We start from the raw sequence: 25,676 nt of genomic DNA, 5'->3' as shown, positions 1-25,676 counted from the left end.
CACATTTTCCTCCATCAGTACTCTACTCTTCAGTATTGCAAATTTGACAGTGCCATTGCTCCTCAGTGTGCAGAACACTTTGAGGGACTTGCGCACAAGTTGGTTGGTACCACTAGTGTTGTAGTCAAGACCGCCTAAACCGAGACCAAGACATTGCCGAGACCGGAGGGTATCAAGACCAAGACACTGCCGAGACTTGAGGGTACCAAGACCAAGACCAAGTCCAAGACCAAGACCAAGACACACTAAGGCGAGACCAAGACCGAAAACAGACTAGGGCTAGAATCGACATCACATTACCCAGATCAACTGTAGAGAAAAAAGGCAATGCTGTAAAGTGTCATTACTCGTTAAATCAAATTCATGTTATCTTTTCAATTATATTGTCCGTATGTCCATATGTCTCTCGTTTAAAATCTCCCAGATTTGTCATAGTTACGAGACCTGATGGAAAATAATATTCTCAGCAATCCTCTCCTATAACCATTTTATCAGACCTCGTCAAGGGAAAGAGATGGGATGTACCTGGAAAGATGTTCATATTAAGTCTCTTATACCAGGGACAGAGGCCTCAGGTAAGCTATGAATACAGCTATGTAATGATCCTTTGCTTTGAATTGAAGAGAATGAGCCTCCAGATTGACTTGCACCTCCCAGACCGTGCTTTCTAATCAATGTAAAATACCTAATTTATTTGAATTATAACTATGCTATAGACTTCGCGGACATTTTCGGACATTTTTTTGCCGATGTATGATACGATGTGTATGATGTTTGTGGACTGTGAAGCACTGGCAGTGTCCGTGGAGAAAATGTATAAAATGTAACGTTTTTGAAATGGATGCATCTGACTGGTTGCATTTGAATTGAGGCGCGTAATAAATAACGATAATGTTCTGTGAGGATGTGCAGTTTTCTCTTTTTTTCCCCATCCCATCGAGACCGCTATGTCCGAGACCAAGACAAGGCCGAGACCAAATAGAGTCGAGACCAAGACAAGACCGAGACCAAATAGAGTCGAGACCAAGACAAGACCGAGACCACAAAAAATTGGTCTCGACTCTATTTGGTCTCGGTCTTGTCTTGGTCTCGACTCTATTTGGTCTCGGTCTTGTCTTGGTCTCGACTCTATTTGGTCTCGGTCTTGTCTTGGTCTCGGACATAGCGGTCTCGATGGGATGGGGAAAAAAAGAGAAAACTGCACATCCTCACAGAACATTATCGTTATTTACACCTACAACCTACAGACCTACAACACTAGGTACCACTTCTTACAATCTGAGCATTAGACCATAACTTCTCCGTTGTAGGTGGCTCTGCACAGGCAGTGAACCTCAACTTCTGTAAGGTTTGGTCCTTTTTCTTTCCTTTGTTTTTGAGTCGGCTCTATGTCAAATTTGGTCACCTTTTTCATTAAACATGAGTATAGTTGTGCTCATTCATTTTTCGGAGAAGTAACAGTCTTCTGGCTTTAATCCCCTGCATATTGCTTCAGCAATTTTTTTTTAATTGGTACAATGAAAGTTGACCAAATTTAGTGGAGTTATAGTGTAGGGCCTTGCCTTTCAGGTGGTAGCAGAGATGTTTGTACCTTAGGGAGAAATCCGAAGAAATTAGTTGTCAAACCTGGCTCATACACTCACCTAAAGGATTATTAGGAACACCATACTAATACGGTGTTTGACCCCCTTTCGCCTTCAGAACTGCCTTAATTCTACGTGGCATTGATTCAACAAGGTGCTGAAAGCATTCTTTAGAAATGTTGGCGCATATTGATAGGATAGCATCTTGCAGTTGATGGAGATTTGTGGGATGCACATCCAGGGCACGAAGCTCCCGTTCCACCACATCCCAAAGATGCTCTATTGGGTTGAGATCTGGTGACTGTGGGGGCCATTGTAGTACAGTGAACTCATTGTCATGTTCAAGAAACCAATTTGAAATGATTCGAGCTTTGTGACATGGTGCATTATCCTGCTGGAAGTAGCCATCAGAGGATGGGTACATGGTGGTCATAAAGGGATGGACATGGTCAGAAACAATGCTCAGGTAGGCCGTGGCATTTAAACGATGCCCAATTGGCACTAAGGGGCCTAAAGTGTGCCAAGAAAACATCCCCCACACCATTACACCACCACCACCAGCCACCACAGTGGTAACAAGGCATGATGGATCCATGTTCTCATTCTGTTTATGCCAAATTCTCACTCTACCATTTGAATGTCTCAACAGAAATGGAGACTCATCAGACCAGGCAACATTTTTCCAGTCTTCAACTGTCCAATTTTGGTGAGCTCGTGCAAATTGTAGCCTCTTTTTCCTATTTGTAGTGGAGATGAGTGGTACCCGGTGGGGTCTTCTGCTGTTGTAGCCCATCCGCCTCAAGGTTGTGCGTGTTGTGGCTTCACAAATGCTTTGCTGCATACCTCGGTTGTAACGAGTGGTTATTTCAGTCAAAGTTGCTCTTCTATCAGCTTGAATCAGTCGGCCCATTCTCCTCTGACCTCTAGCATCAACAAGGCATTTTCGCCCACAGGACTGCTGCATACTGGATGTTTTTCCCTTTGCACACCATTCTTTGTAAACCCTAGAAATGGTTGTGCGTGAAAATCCCAGTAACTGAGCAGATTGTGAAATACTCAGACCGGCCCGTCTAGCACCAACAACCATGCCACGCTCAAAATTGCTTAAATCACCTTTCTTTCCCATTCTGACATTCAGTTTGGAGTTCAGGAGATTGTCTTGACCAGGACCACACCCCTAAATGCATTGAAGCAACTGCCATGTGATTGGTTGATTAGATAATTGCATTAATGAGAAATTGAACAGGTGTTCCTAATAATCCTTTAGGTGAGTGTATATGCCAACGCATGTACTGTAAAACCATGGATTTCAAAGTGGATTTTCTTTAAAATGCTACAATGAAAGTTGACCAAATTTGGTCGAGATATAGCCTAGGCCCTTGCTTTTCAGGGGGTACCAGATATGTTTGTATATTAGGGGATAATCCTGAGAAATTAGCTGTCCAACCTGGTTCATAACATAAAATTAAATGGATTTCAAAGTGCATTCTATTAAATGGTATATTAAATCTGACCAGATTTGTATAGGAAATAGCCTTGAACGTTGCCTTTCAGATGCCATATGACTTGTTCATACATTATGGGAAAGTAAGACATTAATTGCATTTAAGTATATCTTGTACTTTGTACATACGAGTACTCACCCTTTACCTATGCGCCATCGCTTGGAGTCTGTATAGCTGATACCGTAATGTCATGTCTATGCGTGCACCTCACATTTTAAACGCGGATGATTTGACCGTGTTTCGGCGAAGCGCGGATATCTTGACCGCAGTGGAGCACTGCGGGGCGTAAATGCTTTTGAAATCATTAAATCGTTTCACTTCCATAATCTCATTGTGTATAGACGGAATATAACACACCATACAAAAGTCGGCAGTTAATGCGTTGATTGCAATTGTAAATTACACACCAATTTTACATTTTAATACAATTTTACATTTTATATGACTGAATTAGCGTCGCCGTTGCTGCACGAAAAACCTGTCACTTTGCTACACACCCCCCTCCTCTCGACCGCGGTTTGTCTCTGATAATCTTCAATGAAAGCGAGAGGAGCAAGAGAGAGTGAGTGAGAGAGAGAACGGCAGACAGAGAAGCAGAATTTGTTTTTGTGCAGACCCTTAAAGTAGTTTATTTGGTGTCAAAATGCGTCTTCTATATAGTTGTTTTACTACATAATTTGCTGTTCAAACACCATTTGCGAATGTGCTGCTGTAAGCTTTTCAAACTTTGCAAAAGGGCACATGGGATTGCGAAGGAGGCTAAACGTTTTAAAATGACTCAATTAACAGTTCCAAAAGACGAGCAACCGAAGCACACTATGCATTGTAATCATGGTCACTTGTTAGGTCTGATTGCAGGGGGTATTCACACTTTTTCGGCCTCCGAACCCAGCTCCTCTGCAGACTTCGGACATCACAGTGTTAATTTTCATAAGGAGAAATTCCGCATTTCATTGGAGAAAGAATATACAGTGCGAGAGCAAGAAAGCGAGAGAGAGTTTCACTTCTATTACCTATAACATTGAATCTACAATTACACCAGTATCAAACGACAAATCAGTACAAACACACAAATGAATGAATTAACACTTTTAGTGGTAGGGAACGAAGGTTCAAGCATTATATATAAAGTAATGCATAAGTAAAGCTTTACGCTTTTAACGGAGGAGATCTCGGCCGTTTGTGTGCTCGCACCCTCTGATATGTCGGATGCGACGATTTGCTTACGTGAGGTTGGTGTGTGAGAGGGACAGACGGGGACTACGGGGAAGAAGAGACGTTTTTAACAAGAATATTCACCGAAGCGCTCACAAATCACTGTTTACAAAGTTGTTAACGCAAAATACCCAGTTTACTGCATAAAATATTGTATTTATCATCAGTAATACCAAATATATACAATAATGCCTTTTTGTTTACTGCTCAATTAACTACACCATCTATTCTTCGCTCCCCCATTTTCTCTCTTGATTTCACCGTCCTTTCTCCCTCCCCCTTCCATTTAGTCTTTTTTCCCTTCTCAATCGACGAAGTCCGCTCATCGCAAGGGCTAAAGGGTTTAACCTTGGAGGTAAGGAAAATCATGAGCATTGCTGTATATTATTGATATTGATATTATTTATGGTTGGGGGCCGTTCGAGCACATCAATGAATATTGCTTTCCGATGAATCGCCAAGTACGTAATTTTATTCCACTGTTAATAGTATGGATACTTCGTTTCCAACGAAAACGTACGTTTCTGTCCTTTATTTATGTGTATCACACACACACACACACACACACACACACATATATATATATATATATATATATATCACGTATTAAACTGTATACAAAACAAAATAACCATAGGTAGCCTATACTTAAGTTTTTTAGTAATACAGACATTGATGGCTGTATAAAAGCACGTAAATTGTATTTATAGACAAATAATTAATATATCTAATATATTTCGTATATATTTTCAAATTGTATCATTTGTTATGTGTCCATTACCGTTTTCAGAACCGGTGTTTTGGTATCTGTTTACTTTGGCGATGTTAACACTAACGTGCCTTTTAGAAGTAAAACGCTGATACAGTAAGTTATTGTGCGACCTTATGCAAAAGCGGAAAACCATCCATTTTCAGCAATATAGCGCTGCGCCTTGCTCGCTGCATATGTGCTATGTAAGACGGCATGTATAGGGTTTTGTATGCGGTGCTGCATTCAGCCTGTCTGCGCATATGTGACCGCAATGTACAGTATGTTCCAGTTTTAAAGTCTCAGTCTTATAAGCAATCGATCCTCACTATGCTAGTGCACCATAGAAGCTGACAGTTTCACTCAGACAGGACACTTTTACATTGCTCTTAACTATATTAGCGTTATTACTCTTGTCCAGCTGTAACGTTGGGTAAACATTAACTTACTTCTTTGGCCACTGTTATTAAGTGACGTCTTTTCCTCAGCAGATTACAACATGGAATCTATAAAGACAAATGGTTCGATGCGAGAATGGCTTGAGGAATGAATTATGATGCACAGATTTACCTATTATGCTGTACACGGGTAGGCTTGATGCACAAGCATCCTGGTTCACACAGCGGAGTGACACAATAATGGGGAAATGTGAATGATGTCTGAATGACATGATATGAGAGTATGATGTTGAATTTGTGCTGCGGTCTCACCTTTTCTATATTAGCATCCCGTGTATTTTCATTTTGCAAACACATATTGTTTACCTCCTTGTGGAAAGAACTTTTGCGAGTTAGAAAACATTTTCTGAAAGAATCATTTCTTAATTCAGGAAGGGTTCCAGCCGTAAAATGTAACTGTAGGTGATATGAACCTAAAACTATATCGTCTACAATATCTATAAACTAGAGAAGAATGGTTATGAAAATTTAATATTACAATGATAGTGACCAAAATTATCACGGTTATCGGTATTGTTAAATGTGCTGAAAATGCTCAAAAAGTACTGATACACAAATTGAAATAATTTCACCATGTTTTATATTGAAAACCACAAATGAAATTTTCACTAGTAGGCTATGTGCGCTTGCGTACCTGCCTCTGAGAAACTGTTGCTATAACCTTGGTTGATGCCGGACAGTATTTAGCATGAGTTTTCCCCAAGCCAGTAATCAATCATGGTTTAAATGATAATTATTGAAATTTATAATAGTAATACTAACCATCAGGAATACGACGTCAACAAAAGTACCATTTTACGACTAGATTTCATAACGAATGCCGGATTGAGAGATATCTTTGAAGTACAAAGTGTTGTTAAAAATGTCAGCTTCATAAAGGATAAAAAAAAACTTGAGTATGTTAGCCTTAAATAAAGTCTTCTGTTGCCTTCAAGTCCTACTCGGAGGACCTGACTAGGGAGTAGGGAAATCGTAATAACCGCATGAGGGCGTGTTCAAGTGGTTAAGTCGGAGTAAAATAAGAAAACGACTTTTTGCTTTACTTTATTTTTCCAACATCAAAACGCATTCGTAGCATTAATTGAAGAGCAAAAGAAACACATTACGTATGTTATTTATTAATTTAACACCTGGCAAATGTTTGTAGACTCTGGTTTATCCCTACTGAAATAGCTACACAGATAAATTGAGTTAAGAAATTCTGTTTAAAAACGGTGTGTGCGTGTGTGTTTAATCCATACCTGTCAAGTTTTGGATTTGAAAATAAGGGAAATTTTCCGGCACCCACCGCGAGCCATCCCACCACCCCAACCAAGCTCCAGTATCCCTTACATTTTAAGACAGATGTACAAGAAATCTAAAATAACCACTTGTCATTTACATTTTATTTTCATTACACATTTTCTTTTAATTTCTCATGTTCACTCATGTGGCTCTCTGGCATTCACTAATGACTTATTATACAGATTTGTTGTAGACTTTGTATCCTTGTTGAAGTCGTCACAGAAGGTGAAAGTAACGTTGTTTTTGGCACTCAGCATTGCCATTTTAACCTACGCATTTATGACCTGGTTAATGTTGTAAATGACCTGCAGACTACTGCAGGTGGCAGTTCTCGCAAGGCTACTGACAGTTCAGTTTGGAGAGGCAGAGGAATTTTTTTTAATGATATTATAATACGGGAGATTTACGGGAAAATACTAATACGGGAGGACGGCGGGAAAGAGGGGTAAAATACGGTAGTTTCCCGGCCAAAACGGGAGACTTGACAGCTATGATTTAATCATGATTTGACACGTGCACTTCCATGCAACAGAATCCCAGATGAATGTGTCATAAAGACTGGATCAGAATGGACCCTGTTACTAGTCAGGCATCCTTACATCTTTCGAAACCAATTGCGTCTCTCCAGGCATCAATTCAGTATTTTTGTTAATGAGTCAATAGGCCTTGGACTCACAGATGACCACCAGGCTGGAGGTGTGCACATGTGCCTGTGCTTAGAAAAAGCACTGATATTTTTGTGGTATGTAGGGAACCAGAATTATTTATGTGAAATTTCAGGTAAGTTTGATGTGCCCTAAGTAAACGCACATAAACATGCTTAATATGTAGCCACAATATGTGTTACTGACTAATTTCTAGCTAGCCCGGTTTACAATTTAACAGTTAACAGATTAATATATGCAAAACAAAAAAGAAATGATGACTTTTCGTAATCCCTTCCCACTAAACATTGGACGTCGGATAGGCGTGCAGATCATATCTATATTAGGTCCGTAAGTCCATGACCAATTCTGGACATCTATACAACGTCCAAACTAGGTCCACAATTTGAACGTCCATCCATGACCCAACTTGCACGTCAATATGACATTCAACATTTGAACGTAATTTTTTTGACGTTATTTGGACGACTATGACAGGTGCAGGAAATATAGTTTTATTTACAAATATCAACATTGTTGTTATCAACATAATAAATGTGAATACAGATGATTAAATTATTTCGAAACAAACATGATTTATTATGCCAATGCGTACGTATTTTATGTGCATTTGCGCTGATATGACAATAAATTATATCGTGCATTGTTTTTTATGTTCGTTCTGAAAACCATGTGAAAACTGAGTAGTGCAGATCAGCTGTAACAGTTTTATCCACGTCCCTCGCGGACACTTTTGTGCACGTGCAGAACGCGGGATTTCAAAATCTGGCAGCAGCTTGATGCCCAGTCGAACAAATTAACATCCAGCTTGCTAAACCAGGTTAATGCTAAATTATGTTTTTTACTTTTCACGATACTTTAGCTCTGTACTGTTCTGTTGTATACACTGTAGCACCGGCGGGGCTCATGTCCCAGCATGCCCCGCGTGCAGTTGTAAATAGCCATTGTTGTGTTGTTGCTGTTATTGTTAATTAATAGGTAATTCCTTATTGTTGCGCATGTGTTTACATGTGTCTTGTGTGTACCCGGTCTGATCCTCGTGTGTAATTAGCTTACATAAATGTCCCACCGTGGATGCGTCTTACAGTTCGTTGTCTGACAACTTTGTGTTTCTTACATATAATTATGTTTGGTTGCTCTTTGGGTGCCAGAGTAGTCTCAGTGTTTCTCTGCTCGCGATACCTCCATCTGCCCGTCGCAGCAATATATTATTTAAATTTAAGTTTTAATTGAAAGCATGGTGAAATTGTTCATTTATATATGAATTTAGTCGAGACACGACATACACAATGTATAAAATTAGTCTGCTTTTGGTATTATAAGACGTCCACAATGACCACATTTGGACTATAAATAGCCCATACATGGAGGTCCCACGGCCGTCAATACTAGACGTTCATTAGACGTCAAAAAAAGACGTCGCCTGGCGTTACAAAACAACCCCTTCAGTGGATCAAAATTGGACGTCCAAAAACGACATATTAAAGATGTCATTCCGACGTCATTATGCGCAGTGGGTTGCTTAAACAAGAGGTAGCTGACATATCAAATTCTGAGACAAATTGTGACAGTGCACCATTTAATAACAATCTTCTTAACATTCAAAACAATTAGGAGTTTTACAATGAAAGGTTACATAAAATTCACAACTTTAAAAATATTTTGCCTTTCACACTAGAGCTATCCATTGCCCAACTCAGGAACTCAGAGCTTAAAGAAAATCCTGAGTTTCTCTCTGTTAAATATGACTTTGTAGTGGTATTCATGTGTGTTCATTTTGTATATATGATTTTTCCAACATGACTTGAAGACAGGGTTAAGTAGAGTGGCAGTCTGGCCTAAAGTACTACGAGTTTCACTTAGCGGCCATTTCGCTTGACATCTTGGTCTTTGGGACTGAAATGGGCTGCTAAACGAGAAGTGGTTGTATAGACAAATTCTTTATTCCAGATACAAGTCTCAAGATAAATATGATGATATGTATATCTGTACACCAGTAAAATATAGCAGCTATGACATAAAACTGTTTCACCACACTATGTCCACCAAACCAATATTTTTTCTCAATTAATGATAATGCTCTCAAAACAGAAAGTAAATGTTTATTAACACAAAACAAAATCTAAAACCTATGTGGCAGTCACCTTCCCCATGAGATGCCACTAACTGAATGGTCTGATTTTAGCTGTGAATTTTGAGATTCTGCGCAGCTTCACAACTGAAGCTGTCATGTAAGTGTGAACTAGGAAGGAGTACTATACCAGTTCCCTATCGAAAATCTTTAATAGAGCCCCAATTTAACTCAAAGCCAAAGTATATCAATATACTGTAAACAATATTGTCTCATCCTATATATTGTTTGATAATATATCTATATACTCAAAAAATCTGATATACCGCCCAGTTCTATAGGAAAACATGTTAGTGTCTGTTATATAAATTTACTCCAGTTTTTATATGCGTTTATTTTACCTGCTTCCATTGACTTACCTCATTTTTCCAACTAAACTGCACCATGTCAGAATTAGGTTTACTGTGCTGTTTGTTCTCGTCAGTGTCAGTTGTCTTGTCTTTTTGTACTGTTCTTCAAAATTTGCACAGATTTCACACTATGCACTCAAGTCTCAAGTCTCAAGTCTCGTTTATTTATATAGCCCTTTCAACCACAACGTAGACCAAAGGGCTGTACATAAAAGCAAACAGACACATAACATCAAATAACACATTCAAGAATTAAAAGCCACAAAATACAAATGCGTTTTCACACGAACTTTAAAAACATCAACTGTTGGAGCAGATCTAATATCAGGGGGAAGCTTATTCCACAGTCTAGGGCCAACTACTGAGAAAGCTCGATCCCCTTTAGTTTTAAGACGTGTTCTTGGAACAAAGAGCAATAAACAATTAGAAGACCTTTGTGATCTACCAGTGTTCATAAGCACCAAGTCCTTAATATATTCCGGGGCCAAGCCATGGACAGCTTTATAAACATACAACAACACCTTGTATTGTATTCGAAATTTTACCGGTAGCCAATGAAGCCGTTCTAAAACGGGGGTAATATGCTCCCTTTTCTTAGTACCAGTAAGTAGTCTCGCGGCAGCATTTTGAACCAACTGCAATTTTGAAATTAGAGACTGACCAAGTCCTACATAAAGAGCATTACAATAATCCAGACGAGAAGAGATAAAAGCATGAATCACTATTTCAAGATCGGCCACAGACAAAAATGATTTCATTTTCGCAATAATCCTCAACTGATAAAAACAATTTTTAACCACATTTTTAACCTGATGGTCAAACATAAGAGCGGAGTCAAAAATGACACCTAAATTTCTTATTTTAGGACGAACCTTTGATTCCCATGTACCTAACAAATCAGTTAAACCAGTGTTATCCTTATTCATCCCAAAAACCATAACTTCCGACTTGCTAGCATTTAACTGTAGGCAATTTTGCTCTAACCAGGTGGTTACCTCCTTTAAACAAGATACCAGTGATAGATTAGGAATTGATCCTCCAGCTATGATCGGTAGATAAATCTGAATGTCATCGGCATATAGGTGATAGGATATCCCATATTTCTTGAAGATTCACTCTACATTGTTAGGTTGTTATGTGTTAGTCTTGCATCAATTTATGTAGTACCTTGGTCCGTTGTTTTTAACTGTGCACTGTACTACCTGTATATGGTTAAAATGGTATTAAAAACATGCTTGGCTTATTTTATATTTCTATGTGGTATACTTGAGGGGACCTAACCATAAATTGAAAAGCTATACCAAAATCAGGAATAACTTGACGGAAGCACTTAAAACACTGGTATTGTTTGCACCACTTGCATGTTTTGCATTGTCTGTGAGGATAACTAGAGGGCATTCTTTCAAATACTGATAGATAAACATGTACTTTTTCATATTACAAATAACCCAGTTCCGTTGTTCTTTTATTCCACCTTCCCCAGTATCCTTGTTTGCTCTATTCTGTTTTTTTAAATTTGATATTTCTAGACCAAGAGAGTAGAATACACATTTTCCTTTTTAATTGCCTGTACTGCTTTATTTACATGTATACAGTCTGTATTTGTTCTGTACCTGTGTAGTGCTGCTTCTTATATTACTTTTATTTGTAGAGAACAGAGCATGTGAGCGGAGCGGAGCGGTGAGAATTTCCGCTCCTCGCTCACGAGGCTGTTGGCTCCGCCCGCTCCTCCGCTCTAATTCGCACTAAGCCGCTCCGCTCAACACCGCTCCTCCCTCCACTAAAATGTCCTCCCGCTCCAGTCAAATCGCTCCACGCTCGCTCCAATTTAAAAGAGGGACAAATAATCTGCATGCCTAACAAATGTCACCTTACACCAAAGCCTTATGTCATAAAGAAATATGAGCAACGGCAACATTGCCAGTCAGAACAGAAAATATTTATTTTTAAGCAACCTATCGGCAACAACGGACAGGTTTGGAAATGGCATTCCACACAAAAATAGGCTTAAAAATAAAGGAATCAGTGGGCTTAATAGCCTAAAGAATATACAGACACGTTTTAAATTACTCAATTTTTTTCTGTTGATGCAGCACGTCTCTAAAATAAAATTTTACGTTACGTGAAATAAAAAAAAAATCTTATTAGACCTACTTTGAATGACAAAACGAATTTATTTGATTACCAATAGGCTATTTACTTTATAGGCTTTTTTACTTTAATTTACTTTATAGGCTTTTATACTTTAATTTACTTTATAGACTTGATATTGTAGCAATTCGGAGGGTTGGGGGCGGAGTTTCCCAGAATGCTTTGGGGCGTAGAAGGGAGAATTGTGTTTAGAATGTGTTAGTTCTGTGTTATTTTGGTACAAGGGGGGTGTTTAGTTATAACAGGGATATTTAGGTTGAACATTTACGGGAATGGTTTAGGAAATAGTTGTTATTCAATTAATCTACCGTTAGTGTGAAGGCTGTTGCTGTTAGTGACCTGCGGGTTTTGGGATAATGATAGTGCTTTTCCTGAAGTGTGTGCAATAAATGATAGCTCCTGCTTTCAGAAAGCTACGCTTCTCTGTAGTGTGTTTACAGCCGAATCTCACGCTGTTACATTGGTGTCAGAAGTGGGATCCATAATGGCTACGGCACTAAGAGAGATTGAAGAGCTAATCATGCGCATTGAAGCACTAGAGGGAGCCCGTCCAAAAGTAAAGAAACCCACTGCAGCCCCAGAAGAAGAACTGCTTAGCCGATTACCGGATGGGGCCAGCAGCCGAAAATGGAAGGCACAAGGACCGCAATGGGTGACTGACAGCAGGCCAGAAGAACAGCGCCACCTACTGCAAGCACCAAGACCAAGGGAGGAGCTGCAATCAATGACGGCCAGTCCCCAGCGAAGCAGCATGAAGCTGCCACGCTATAATGGAGAGGACCCTCCTGACAACTACTTGGCCCAAGTGCGGCTGGCCGCCCAATTCAATGGCTGGTCCTCAGAAGAGACAGCTGTCCAGGTGGCACTCGCCTTGGAAGGTCGAGCACTGCAAATCCTTACCGACCTCCAACCCCAACAGTGGAGGGAGTGGCATGAGATCGAGAGAGCGTTACAACATCGGTTTGGCCACTGTGTCTACGCGGATGATGCAAGGGACAAGCTTTTCAGCCGGCAGCGGAAGGTCACGGAGGGGTTGGGGTCCTATACTGCAGACCTACGACTCTTTGCGCGACAAGGGTACCCCACCTTCACTGCAGCAGCCCAGGAAGAACTCGCTCTCCAAGCCTTCGTCCGGGGACTCCAGCCGGAGCGACTCCGGGAGCACATACGTCTGTGTGCACCAAAGACCTTGGCTGAAGCCCTTCAGGAAGCAGAAAGGGTTGAACATGTCTTGGGTGGAAGAATGCACCCTATTCGTCGAGGAGACCAGGCTCGCCAAGTACATCGTGAGGGGAGTGACAAGGAGGAAGCAGCCCGTCAGGCCATGAGCACACCTCCCCAGCGACCACGACGCAGAACCAGGGGCATGCTGGGGAGGACTGGGGAGGCCTGTTACCGGTGTGGGGAGCCAGGCCACATCGCACGCTACTGCCCGGCACCAGCCCCAAGGAGCCTTGCTCCCCAGCCGCCGTTAAACTAGAAGGGGGTGGCACAGCGGAGGAACTGCCACCTACAAGGACACCTCCAGTTCAGTCGCAGTGGCGCCTCGGACGGGTTGGGGGAACTTCGGGACTCTATGTGGACTGCGGCCTCGATGGCATCTGGTGCAGAGCCTTAGTGGACACTGGTTCCACCATTTCCCTGGTCCGCCCAGGAGTTCTACCGGGTACAGATGCCACCAACCCACAGGGCTGGACGGCTACTAAGCTCTGCATTACAACCGTGACCGGTGAGTGCACCCACCTGCGTGGAAAACATTCGCTACAAGTGACCATCGCAAGCCGCACCATGGACCACCAGTTCTGGTTAGGCAAGATAAAAGATCCCTGCATCATTGGGCTGGATCTTTTGGGCAAGTGGAAGGCTGTGGTAGACGTGTCTGGGGCAACCCTCCACTTGGATGGGGAAGCCATAGCGCTCCGCACTATTGGCGAGGGAGGTGTGCGCATCGTCTCCGCGCCGACCTTTGGGCCTGCTAATGTTCCGTCATCCCCTGGATGTCAGCTGGAGCAGAGGGGTCCACCAACGTCCAAACGTTCGCAGCCACCGTCTGAGGAAACCAAGCAGGCAATCAATGAGCTGTACGGCCAGAGCTGTGAGGGCCTCAAAGAGGACCAGAGGCACCAGTTGAGGGAGCTACTGGACCAGTTCGCCGACATATTCGCGGCTAGAGATGAGGACTGTACCCACACGCAGCTGGTACAGCACAACATTGACACTGGTAACAGGGCCCCCATTTGGCTCCGACCGCACCGCATGCCATTGACTAAGCGACCTGTGGCCGAGAAAAAGGTCAGGGAGATGCTGGAGGCTGGGGTCATCGAACCTTCCACCAGTCCATAGTCTGCACCAGTAGTGATGGTGAGAAAAAAGGACGGCACATGGTGCTTTTGCGTTGATTACCGCCACCTCAACCAGGCAACACGCAAGGACTCATACCCACTACCCAGGGTGGATGACACACTGGACCATATTGCTGGTTCCTGCTGGTTCAGCGCCCTTGATCTCAGGAGCGGCTACTGGCAGGTGGAGTTGGCCCCAGAGGCGCGCCCGAAGACCTGATATACCGCCCAGTGGCAGTTTAAAGTGATGCCTTTCGGCCTTTGCAATGCCCCAGCCACCTTTGAACGCCTGATGGAGAGGGTCCTGGCTAACGTACCCCGGAGCCGCTGCGTGGTTTATTTGGATGACCTCCTTGTCCACGCTGGAGACTTCAAGGGTGCATTGGCTAACCTGAAGGAGGTTTTCCTGGCCATTCGCCAAGCTAACCTGCGTCTCCACCCCCGGAAGTGTCACCTGCTCCGGCGGGAGACATCCTTCTTAGGCCATGTGGTCAGTGCCGCAGGGGTAGCCACCGACCCGGCAAAGGTGGCCGTGGTGAAGAACTGGCCAATCCCTAGCAACATCAGGCAGTTACGAAGTTTCCTAGGCCTTGCCTCTTACTATCGGCGATTTGTGAGGGATTTTGCTACTATCGCTAGCCCTTTACATTGTCTGACACAAAAGGGGCAGAGGTTCCAGTGGAGTGAGGACTGCCAGCGTGCCTTCTCCCAGCTTAGAACGGCCCTGGTCACAGCCCCCGTGCTTGCTTACCCTGATCCCCAGCGACCGTTCATCGTGGATACCGATGCTAGCGATGTGGGACTGGGGGCAGTGCTGTCCCAAGAGGGGGCGCCTGGTGAACAGGTCATCGCCTACTTCAGCCGTTCTCTCTCTCGACCAGAGAAAAACTATTGTGTGACCCGTCGAGAATTGTTGGCTGTTGTCTTGGCCCTCAGGCAGTTCAGACCATACCTCCATGGTCAGAAGTTCCTTCTGCGCACTGACCATGCGTCTCTCACCTGGCTCCTCAATTTCAAGGAACCGGAAGGGCGGTTCCACTGTCCCGGCGACCATGCGAGGAGGCGGAGTGTAAATACTGCGAGCGGGCGGAGCGGAAAGACATGGCCGACCCTAAGGTAGCTGTGCTACGGGACACGGATGGCGTTGGGGTAGGCCGAACCAACAGCAGTGACGACCCTGTGGCACCGCCAAGCACTTCTGGGGTGGACTGCCTTGACCTGGAGCAACTCCGATGTGGTCAGAGTCAAGACCCCGTCTTGACTCGCGTCCAAGAGTGGGTAAGGACCAGACAGAGGCCTGAGTGGTCAGCAGTGTCTGCGTTGGATGCGGAGACCAAGTCATTCTACTCGCAGTGGGCCAGTCTGGTTTCACATGAGGGGCTCCTTCACCGCTGCTGGCAGGCCCCCAGAGCCGGTAGGGATATCCTCCAGCTAATAGTCCCTCGACTGTTGCGCCCCACAGTACTCCGACTGGTGCATGGCTCCCCAGGCGCAGGCCACTTCGGGGTAGCTAAAACTCTGTGTTGCCTTCGGGCCCGATTCTACTGGCCCGGGTGCCGCCAGGATGTGGAACTGTATGTGCATCGTTGCGACACCTGCACAGCCAAAAAGGGGCCTACCCATCGCTCCCATGCCCCTTTACAAGAGTACCGGGTGGGGGGCCCAATGGAGCGGGTGGCGGTCGACATCTTGGGCCCGTTCCCTGTCACCGAACGGGGCAACCGCTACATCTTAGTTGCGATGGACTATTTCACTAAGTGGCCGGAGGCTTACGCCGTCCCTTTTTTTTTTTTTTTTTTTTTTTTTTTTTTTTTTTTATATTCCCTCCTCCACCCCCCCTCTGCGGGGGACTGTATCTATTTATTTATTTATTTTTTTTATTATTTTTTTTTAATTATTATTTATTTATTTTTTATTTATTTTTTTTAATATTTTTATTTACTTCCTCAAAAGAAGGAGAGGGAGGGCGGGGGACAAAGGAGAAGGAGGGAAGAGAGAGAGGGAGAGAGAGGAATGGAAAGAAAACAGAAAAAAAAAAAACAAAAGAAAAACAAAAAAAAACAAAAAAACCAAGAAAAAAACAAAACAGATAATCTGCTTCCATGTCTGTTGAAAAGAGAAAGACAACATACAACATCTGTACTAATCACAACGACCATCAAACGTTAAATGTTGTTGAACAGCACACACAACCAGCCTTACAACCCATGCCCAGAAACAACAGCCGATCAAGACAGTGTGTGTCCGTGAGCACGTGTCCGTGAGCACCTGTGTGCACACCTGTGTGTCAGCGCGCTGGTGTTCCTAAGGTTTCTCCAAGTAATTGTCTAGTAGTGTGTGTGGGGAGCCACAGCCCCGCCCACCCAGGACATGAAGTCGACACGGGGGAGACCCGGGCCCCAGATATCCAGAGGCCCCCCAGGGCACGGGAACCCCAGGAGGACCAACGCAGGGACAATTGCAGCCCCCACCGAGAAAAGGGCAGAGGAGCGCTCCGGAGGGGGGCCATCCGGCAGCCACATCACAGGAGCCCCAGGGGGCCGTGGCGACGAGCACGCAGGCCCCGCCGGCGGCCGGCCACACCAGGGCAGACCGGACCCCGGGCCCAGATATCCAAGGGACCCCCCACCCCCCAGCCAGGGCCCCGACAGAGCCGGAAGGGCCAGGCCCCGGCAGGCAACCGCCGAGAGTGAGCCAGCACACACCAGAGCATCCAGCCCCAGACATCGAGAACCACCAACGCATCGGCGGCCTGGGGCCTCATCCACCAGCAGGGAGTGTGGCGGGGGGTAATAGAGCCTGAGATGTTATTTCAGGTGGAGTCTAAGACCCAACCTGACACATACGTATAGACAGACAGGCACACACATACACAAGCATACGTTCCCACCCTCATGCACACATAAACAAATATTCACCCATTCGCCCAACATGAAGACACAGAAATGAACGCCGTACACACACTCACACTCCCCATATATACTCTATACTCCGAGATCTAGGCACCACCGCCCCCAGAGGGGCAATCCGCCACCAGACCTCGGAGATGGATCCCTTTTTTCCTCTGGCATGGGGACAAGAAGACCACCCCGGACCCCACAGCAGCCGAGAAGCCCACCAGCCCAGACCCCGACCGGACGGCCAGCTCCTCCCAGCCCCCGGCCCCAGATGGTGAACAGAGAACGGGGGTGTGAAAAGACCCCATGCTTCCCTCCGCCCGCTCATATGTGGTGTTGGTGCGTGTTGTTCTAAAGTGCTTTAAAACAGGGGAAGGGCATGGTGCTAACCACCCTCTGCCAATCAGCAGCTGGTGTCAGCTCGGCCCCTCCCCAGAACCCTCAATGTCTATATGCAACTTAAAATTGAGAAGTGGGCACTGGCACCAGAGGTAAGGCTGAATGAACAGACCGCCCTCTGGACGCCATTCCTTGTGCCCACCCCCAAGGCCCTAAATGTATGTGTCATGAGAGAGTAAGTAATGAGAGTGTCTAAGTTGTGATGTGTGATTGAGACACAGGTGGCCACGGGAGGACAGAGGAGGAATCCCCTGCATCCCAGCGACGCACCTGCACCTCAAAGCCCTATATGTGTGTTGGGGTGACGGAGCGGGAGGAGGGAAGCATTTAGGGATGGGGAGGAAAGGATCGGGGGGGGCAAAGTACCCCCCCTCTGGAGCCAGCCCCCCCGCTGACCCCCATAAGCACCCCCGTTCCCCGAAATCCACCCAGGGCGGGAGAGCCGAGGCCCATCCAGTCTGGGGGCCCAGAGCAGCGGCACCACCGGGCACCACAGAGCCCGGGGCAGCCAACCAGACCCCACCACAGAGGGAAAAACTACACCCACCCCACCATTCAGTCAACTCCCAGACTACATAAGACAACAGACACCCAGGTTTGGTCCATTCTCCTACTCTATTGGATTCCCCCCCACCCCCGCAGAGTGGATACCCCTAAGGCAGGGACCACCTGCGGGCAGATGGTAACAACCTCCCCACCAGCTAAAGAGGCCCCCAGCCCCTCCAATGCGCCGAAGGTCCCCGCGCCGGGGCCGGGCCCCAGTGCACGCGCCAGCCCACACCCCGGCGACCCACCCACCAGGACCCAAGCCCCCCCAGCCCAGCCGGAACCCCAGCCCGGAGGCAGAGCGCCCCCAGAACCCCAAGCCCGCCCCGGACCCACCCAGGAGCAGCACGGCCGCCAGGCTGGTACCCTACGTCCGCCGGCACAGGCTACCCCAGCAGCGCTGCATGCAGCCACCAGAAAGACGCCACCCAAGAGCCACCAAAGCCCCATCCAGGCCAGGACCGCAGTCCCAGCGCCGAACCCCCCCAGAAACCCCCCCCCCCCCAGGGAACCCCCAGACACCCCAAGCCCATAGGCCCCCCCCCACACCAACAACAAAGACCGAAGCGGGACAAACCTGCGACCCCCCACCGCCACTAGGTGATGGAGCTGATCAAAGGAGCCCAGAGAGATTGGTCTAATGTGGCGGCAGAAGCTGTATCAAGACTAATATGGTCCAGCAAACTCTCTCTATATTGGTTGATATTAAGGTTATTTTTATTTTTCCAGTTCATGAGGACAGTCTTCTTAGCAATGCATAAAGCGGTGAAAGCCATGTGGGTTGTGTTAATCTCGGTAGTGACACCATCTAAGTCACCCAACAAGCAGACTGAAGGAGAGGCTGGAATGGTACATTTCAGACACTTTGATAAGTCCTCACAAATCCTGCGCCAAAACATCTGAACAGGTGGACAGAACCAAAGAGCATGGATGTAATTGTCAGGTGTATCCCCTTGACAGTGTGAGCAGTTGTTAGAAGATGTAAAACCCATCCTGAACATCCGATGCCCTGTATAGTGCACTCTATGCAGGATTTTGTATTGTATTAATTGTAAATTGGGACTTCTAATCAGTTCAAAGGTTTTTAAGCATGTCTTAGACCAGAAATTGTGGTTCCAGCTGATTGATAAATCTGCCTCCCATTTTGCAATAGGAAGGGATATTGAATCATCCATTTTAGAAAGTGTCCTGTATATTTTAGACAGTAATTTGGGGGTTTTGAGATTAAGGAATTCTGCCACCCTTGGTGGTATTTGTAATTTGATTTGAGTAGACTTGAATTTCCTTTTTACTATAGATTTAACTTGTTGATATTCTAAAAATCTATTCTTGTTAATCCCATGTCTTTTAACTAATAAGTCAAAGGGGATAAAGTCTATTTCTTCAAATATATGTTCCAAGTATTTAATACCTTTACAACTCCAATCCGGGAAATTTATGATATTATTGTTTAGTAGTATGTCAGGGTTGTTCCAGATGGGAGTACGTTTGCATGGGATTAATGAAGACTCAGTCATTTTAAGAAACTCCCACCATGCTGTCAGAGAAGAGCTGATACTGATGCTTTTGAAGCATTCATGTCGTTTAATGTTTGAGCTAATGAATGGTAGATCCGAAATGTCTATGTTATTGCATAGAGCCTGTTCTACGTCTAGCCAAGGTTCATCTAAGAAGGTATGTTTTAGCCATCCTGAGATGTTTTGAAGCCTGTTGGCTAAGAAGTAGTGGTGAAAGTTAGGCAGATCTAGTCCTCCTTTGTCCTTGGTCCTTTGCAGCGTTTTTAGGCTAATACGCGGTGGTTTATCTTTCCAAAGGAATTTAGAGATGGCGGAGTCCAGAGATCTAAACCAGTCAGGTGATGGTTTACTTGGAATCATTGCAAATAAATAATTAATTCTTGGTAACACCATCATTTTTATTGATGCAACCCTTCCCATGAGTGATATGGGCAGGGACTTCCATCTAACCAGCTCATCCTCTACCTTCTTTAAAAGTGGGATGTGGTTTAATTTAGTTAAGTCTGCCAGCCTAGGTGAAACATTAATACCTAAATATTTAATATCCCCAGATTGCAGTGGAGTGGAGGAAGAGTTCTGAAAGGAGCAGTTAATTGGAAGAACTGTAGATTTTAACCAGTTTATTGAATAATCTGAGACTCTTGAGAAAGAGTTTATTAATGTAATTACCTCAGAGAGAGTGGTTTGTGAATGCTGGAGAAAAAGTAACACATCATCCGCATAAAGACTGACCTTATGTTCCACATTCTTGCATTTGATGCCTTTAATCACTATAACCTGTCTAATTGCTGCTGCTAGTGGTTCAATAAAAATTGCAAACAGTGAGGGGGAGAGAGGGCATCCCTGCCTGGTGCCCCTCTTGAGACAGAAGCTAGAGGATGTTTGGTCATTTGTCCTAACACATGCTGTTGGGGAACTATATAATATTTTTAACCAGTTTATGAAAGAGGTTCCAAAACCAAATTTGTGTAATGTTGCAAATAAAAAACTCCAACTAACTCTATCGAATGCTTTTTCTGCATCTAGAGACAATATTATGATTTGAAGGTTTTTATTGCACGAATAGTCTATCAGATTGAGTAATCTACGTGTGTTTGTTGATGAGTGCCTCCCTTTTATGAAACCAGTTTGGTCAGGATGAATTATGTGAGGGGTTATCTTCTCTATTCTTTTTGAGAGAGCTTTGCAGATTATTTTAAGGTCAACATTAATAAGTGATATTGGACGATAGCTGGTAGGCAATATAGGGTCTTTGCCTGGTTTTAGCAAGAGACTAATGTTGGCAGAATTCATATTTGGTGGTAGTCTACCATTTTCCTTGGTTTCCTGCAACATTCTGTAGAATGTTGGTGACAGAATTGTCCAGAATTCTTTATAGAATTCTACTGGAAATCCATCTGGGCCTGGAGCCTTATTATTGGGCATACTGTTCAAAGCTTCCTGGAGTTCACCTGGTGTCAGCATAGAATCCAGTGCTATCGTTTGATTATCTGATAATTTCGGAAGGGTTATACTATCAAGAAACTGATCAATTTCGTCTTTAGATGGGTTTATCTGTGGTAAGTATAAAGATTTGTAAAAGTCCCTGAAAGTGTTGTTTATTCTTTCAGGGTCATATACTGTATCCCCAGTTGAGTCTTTAACAGCACATATAGTTGTTTTTTCTTTATTTATTTTTAACTGGTTAGCTAAAAATCTACCTGATTTATTACCATATTCATAATTTTGCCAGCGAAGTCTTTGTGCTAAGAATTGTGTTTTTTTATGAATAATTTCATTTAATTCTAATTTTGCTTTGCGTATTTTATTCAGCATTTCCTGTTCCTGGGATGATACATAAGCTTCTTCTAAGGATTTGATGTTTTCTTCTAATTCCTGAATATACTTGTTTTCTCTTTTCTTTTTATGTGATGAGAATGAGATTATTTTACCTCTCATCACAGCTTTGCCTGCTTCCCAGAGAACAGATGCTGATGTTCCAGGCAGGTCATTATAGTCTAAATATAAAGCCCACTCTTTTTTGAAATAGTTAATAAAATCTCCATCTTTAAGCAATGATGTATTAAATCTCCAGTTTCTAATTGGTGGAATGGCTTTCTTATTTATTAGGGTTAAAGATACAGGAGCATGATCGCTGACAGCTATAGGGTGTATCTCAGTGTCTGAAATGTCACTCAGCAGTGAGCTACTGATTAGGAAATAATCCAGACGAGAGTAAGAGTGATGGACGTGTGAGAAGAAAGTATATTCCCTACGGTTGGGGTGAAGAGAACGCCATGCATCACGAAGACCATAGTCACTCATGTACTGCTTAACTATATTTATGGATTCCCAATTGCGCTGAGCAGCTGTACTGAGCCTATCCATTTCTTTATTTAGTGCGAAATTGAGATCGCCCCCAAGAACGAGTGCGCTATCTAGGTGTTCAGAGAGTGCGGTAAAGAAAACGTGGAAGAATGAAGGGTTATCAACATTTGGACCATATATACTAACAATACATAACTTCTTGTTAAGTATAGACAATTTAATGATTATAAATCTACCTTCTGGATCTATAATTGTGTTGAGTAATGTGAAATTAACATTTTTATGTATTAAAATTGCTACTCCCCTTTGCCTAGAGTTATAACAGGCTGAGAACACATTAGGAAACTCAGGTGTTTTAAGTTCATCTGTAGCTGTGGCAGGTCTATGAGTCTCTTGTAATAAAACAACGTCTGCCTGTAGTTTTTTAAGCTGGCTAAATATTTTTAACCTCTTCTCTCTGGAGCCAGCTCCATGCACATTCCATGAGACAAACCTTAGTGTGCCCATAGACATGTGTGTGTAGCTAATATTGCACGTGCAAATGAGTCAGATACGAACGAGCGTGTGAGCGCTTGTGTGCGTGTGTATCCTATATGTCTGTGTGCACTATAAGGTCGGAGTGGTTGTGGTGAAGCTAAGTACATATGTACATTATCATGTCGTGCAGATGTGTAAAAATCGAGGGTGTTGTGTGTGATTGAGTAGAAATTTAAAGCAGGTGATCGGTGCAGGGAAAGCAGGGAGAAGTGAAAAAGACATACAAAGGGGCACGCGAGTAAGGGTGTAAGTAAGAAACATAGAAACGAAAACATTGTTAGGACTGAAGCGCTGCGGAGACTGACGGCAGTGTATTTGTTATGACATAACATTAAATTAGCGATTTAACATGTATAAGCTAGATTAAACAGAAGAGGATTTGGGAAAAGAAGAAAAATATAACAGGTTCTTATCTGGGGTGGCGTTAATATAACCAGGGAGTGATGTTAGGGTCGCGGTAGAGCTGTCCATCCACGTAGAGCCGATCCACGGCGATGACAGCTCGCGATGATAGGCTTACGCCGTCCCTGACCAGAGCGCTACCACCACTGCGGAGCGGTTGGTGGACGAGATGTTCTGCCGATTCGGGGCCCCAGAAGAACTTCACAGCGACCAGGGGCGGAACTTTGAGTCTGAAGTGCTAGCCGAGGTCTGCCGCCGGCTGGGGGTGAGAAAGACCCGGACCACGCCGCTGCACCCTCAGAGTGATGGCCTGGTCGAACGCTTTAACCGCACCCTGACCACACAGCTTGCCGTCTTGACCAGTCGCCAGCAGCAAGACTGGGATCAGCATCTGCCCCTGGCCCTATGGGCATACCGAACGGCAGTGCAAGAGTCCACCAGGTGTACCCCAGCGTCCCTCATGTTTGGATGCGAGCTGCGCACCCCAGTGGACTTGGTTTTTGGTTCTCCCCCAGAACCGACCCCCGCAGGGAAGCCGGGTATGGACTATTATTTCCAGCTGTGGGAGCGACTCCAGGTTGTGCACGAACTGGCCAGACAGGCACTGGTGAAGGCGGGCAGCAGGCAGAAGCGAGCGTACGACACTCACTCCCGAGGGAGGGATTTTAATGCTGGCGAGCAGGTATGGGTTTATAGCCCAGAGCGGAGGAGAGGTCTGTCGCCCAAACTGATGAGTCACTGGAGTGGGCCCTGCACCGTCCTTGAGAAGCTTACGGACGTCGTGTATCGGGTGAGGCTGGCCAAGAGAAACAGGTTGGTGGTCCTTCATCGTGACCGGCTCGCACCTTACCAGCCCCTGGCCCCTCCCAGACTGGAGGCCGGGACCGAGCCTGGCCATGAATCACCCCCCAACCTCCAGCCCGCAACTGGGGATCCACCATCGTGGCCCCGTCGGCTACGCCAGCGCCCCCCTCACCTCCAGGACTTTGTGGTAGATAGTTGGGTTGCTGAGGACAGCTAACCAGCTAGGTGGGGGCTGTGTAGCAATTCGGAGGGTTGGGGGCGGAGTTTCCCAGAATGCTTTGGGGCGTAGAAGGGAGAATTGTGTTTAGAATGTGTTAGTTCTGTGTTATTTTGGTACAAGGGGGGTGTTTAGTTATAACAGGGATATTTAGGTTGAACATTTACGGGAATGGTTTAGGAAATAGTTGTTATTCAATTAATCTACCGTTAGTGTGAAGGCTGTTGCTGTTAGTGACCTGCGGGTTTTGGGATGATGATAGTGCTTTTCCTGAAGTGTGTGCAATAAATGATAGCTCCTGCTTTCAGAAAGCTACGCTTCTCTGTAGTGTGTTTACAGCCGAATCTCACGCTGTTACAATATGCTACAACCATATAAAACTTGCACGCGTTTTGCTCTGGCTTACGCTTGTTCGCGTAGCACACTCATGTTTCTGAGAAAAGTGATTCCAAAGTGAATCTTTACTCACTGAAACAGTTTCACCACATTGTTGTTCTTGCTGTACATTCTTGTCATCTATACGTTTGATAAGAATAGTACACTTGTATGATTTATCAGTTTCCTTTGTGAAATACTTTGCGAATTCCATCTCGGCCAATTTGTGTAACAGTCTTGATAATTGTACAGATGAATTCTGGGTAGATTTGGGCATGCCTCAGAATTGTAGTGTGAGCGGTATCGGAGCGAAATTGGAGCGAGACAAAGCGACCGCTCCAGCCTTAATTAAAAAACCGCTCCGCGCTCTGACCAAATTCCGCCCGCTCCGCTCCTCGCTCACGCTCAGCTCCGCTCCGCTCACATGCTCTGGTAGAGAAATACTTTCACTTCCGTACTCCCGATGACTGCTTGTTTAAATGTGTTTAACTGTTTTTTTCAGGAGCAAATTGTCTTGTTCTGAGAAATCCAGGTAACTGAAGAAAAGTGGAGAAAAGTGAACACATATTAACTGAGTGAGATCCCAAGAGGAAGAAAAAGAGAGAAAAAGAGCAAGAGGGGAGACAGTCGATGGATGCAGCTTGGACAGAGGAGTCGGCACATTTTTCACTGACAAGGAAAAGGAAACAGCAAAAATTGAGGGAAAGGGGAAGAACACGGCACCAGGTAAACACAGAAACCTAGAATCAATATGTGTGTGCTGCTGGGAGAGTCAATATGTATGAGTTGCTGGGGTTGAAATAGGACAGAATGGAATTTCCATTAGAGTACAGCACCTTTTCCTGAAACATTCAGATGTCACCATTTATAAAATAATTCACTGCTTCCAGATGGTTATTTTCTCTTGCTTTATGGAAAGTGTATGCAGTTTGTATTAGGCTCAGTGCTGTTGTTGGTAAAGTACAGGAAAAAGACTTATAAATTGTCACTGTCGTGTTGGTGTGATAGCTAGAATTAAAATATAGCAATTACTGTATCTTGATATAGAATGAAATTGAATTAAAAAATGTGATAGTAAACTTTTTTCTCAAACAGCAAGTTAAAGCTGTAATTTTTGTGATTGGTCAGAAAATTGTATTGTGTTAGTCTAACTAAAATCACACTTTTAAAGTATATGTAAACATGTTAATCTGACTGAAATTGCACTAAATCGAATTTCTTGAAGTTGGACTAAGATCCCCAG

At 44.4% G+C, this 25,676-nt stretch overlaps 1 protein-coding gene across 3 annotated transcripts in view; it reads left to right on the top strand.

The window, feature by feature from the left end:
* Positions 1-4,114: 4,114 nt before the first annotated feature.
* The window catches only part of LOC111844188 (voltage-dependent calcium channel gamma-4 subunit-like), a 75,785-nt gene continuing 54,223 nt past the window's right edge, over positions 4,115-25,676 (top strand). For 2 of the 3 annotated variants that reach the window (XM_072705593.1, XM_072705591.1), the window contains exons 1-2: positions 4,348-4,658; positions 24,936-25,159. The gene's annotated coding sequence lies outside the window, so the exon portion shown is untranslated. Of the gene's footprint in view, positions 4,321-4,347; positions 4,659-24,935; positions 25,160-25,676 lie in introns of those variants that run through there. The other variant, XM_072705592.1, reaches the window with a different exon arrangement.

This window comes from Paramormyrops kingsleyae, chromosome 23 (genome assembly GCF_048594095.1).
Source record: "Paramormyrops kingsleyae isolate MSU_618 chromosome 23, PKINGS_0.4, whole genome shotgun sequence".
NCBI lineage: Eukaryota > Metazoa > Chordata > Actinopteri > Osteoglossiformes > Mormyridae > Paramormyrops > Paramormyrops kingsleyae.
Note: the sequence above shows the minus strand (reverse complement) of the source record. Positions and strands in the feature narration are given on the sequence as shown.